Below are 2,134 nucleotides of genomic sequence, written 5' to 3' on the forward strand. Positions count from 1 at the left end.
AGACTAAACCAAAGCAGAGTTTTCCTCTCATCACTCTCGATCATCTCTCCCTCTCCTTCTCAGTTTGGAGTTTTGAAGCTAAGTGGAGAATTGAAGCTTGAGAGTTTAGTATTGGATTGCAACAAATGAAAAGAGTTTAATTCAAGTTTGAGGTAAGGGTTTTCAGCTTTAAATTCAAGGTTATACTTTATTTTTGAGATAGTTCATAAGCTTGAAATCTTGATTGTATAATTGGATATTTGGTGATGTTTCAAGTGGTATAAAGCTTGAGTTTTGATGTTAGGTTCGTGGATATGTTGTATAAATGTTTGGTTGTGTTATTGAGGATTTATTGGTGAGATTTGGCTGAGTTTGGATTGAGGAAAATGCATGGGAGCTTGGTTCGTGGGGTCAAGTCGCGATCGAGTTCATGCAAGTCGCGACTTGAAGGTATCCCAGAGCCTCCCCTGGTCTCTGTCAAGCAAGCGTGTTGCGATACACAAGGGCGAGTTTTCTTGAGGCATGTTGAGTGCTCTGTACATGGACATTGATTGCATTGTAAATGCCTGGCAGCTTTGCTTACTTGTGAATGGCACTGACTTATTAGTCAGAAACGACAACGGTGTTTAGTACTGGTCGTGGAGCTCTGACTTATTAGTCATGATCAGCAATAGTACCGAGCGATGGTCGTATGGTATTGACTTATGAGTCAAGATCGGCATTAGCATGTTTAACGCAGGCCGAAATGATTAGATCTAATCAACATAGCATTAAATGCTTGATCGACCTATTGGTCGAAGAATTAAAACGCTTGTCTAGTCTAAAGGCTAGTTACTTAGAGCCAGGGCTAAAAGGCTCAGGTGATTGAAATGTCACATGACTTGGGGCGCGAGACCCCATAGAGACTTATTAGTCATCTATTCAGAGAGACTTATTAGTCATCTATTCAGAGGGACTTATTAGTCATCTACTTTAGAGAGACATATTAGTCATCATCTGATTAGGGCTGCAATCCCCAGAATCATTTATTTATATTGTATACATGCAGTAATAAGTTTTCTTGTTGAGCCTTGGCTCATGGGAGCTATGTGGTGCAAGTGAAGGGAAAGAAAAGCTCACCTAGCCTTGAGTGGAGAGCTTAGGTGGCGATGTGTACATATTCGGCCGCTTAACCACCACGACCAAGGTGTTTCTCAGGAGAACTAGGGTTTAACCCTATTTTTTCCGCTTAGGTCGACGGGTTGTAACTTTTATACTGAAATGACCATTTTGGACTGTAAATAACTTTTTAAACACTTTTTATGGGCCCATGTACCGTTTAATATTTTAAATAAAATATATCAATTCCTTTTGACCGAGATTTTTCACCTTGGTCTGTTAATAATACCTAGATGCACGTTTACAACGTAATGACTCGTGTAGCGAGTTAAGCACTATTTAAAGTACACAATGTGACGATCTTAGGCTATCCAGGGCATTACAACTATTGTGCCAGGAGTGACTACTTATGCACAGGTTGTTGAGAAAGCGCTCACAGCTGAGAGCGCAGAGAACAAAATCTGGCGCGAGAATGCAACCAGGAGAGACACTAAGAGGGCGGGACCTCCATTTATGAGTTCAGGTAGGGGTGAATGCCCTAGTGATTAGAAAATGAAGACTCTAGATGACTTTTCAGCTTCAAGTCCTGACAGGAGACCACGTGGTATTCAGATAGGCCGCCAGGGCAGCAATGAGGGTTGGAGGACCTTTCTAGAGTGCATTAGATGTAAGAGGCACTATATAGGGGAGTGTCGGGCAAATGCCTGCTTTTTGTGCAAGATAGTGGGACACTTAAAAGAAAGATTGCCAGAAGGCAAGAAATGAAGAACCAAGAAAGGCGGACAACTCGACCCCAACTCGAGTGTTCGCATTGACACAGGCAGAAGCTGAGACTTGTCCCTCAGTAGTCACAGGTAAACTTTTTAGTGCTGGAACCTCTTATGTTGTTTTGATTGATTTTGGTACTACACATTCTTTTGTTGCTAGTAGAATTATTGATAGACTGTGTAGACCATGTGATTATTATGGAGTGAGGGTTCGGGACCTTATTGTCCACGGGGGAGTTAGTTTATATATAAAAGAATGACAAAAACGTATTAAAAGAAAAATTAAAATA

This window comes from Humulus lupulus, chromosome 1, assembly GCF_963169125.1.
Source record: "Humulus lupulus chromosome 1, drHumLupu1.1, whole genome shotgun sequence".
In the NCBI taxonomy this organism is placed as follows: Eukaryota; Viridiplantae; Streptophyta; class Magnoliopsida; order Rosales; family Cannabaceae; genus Humulus; species Humulus lupulus.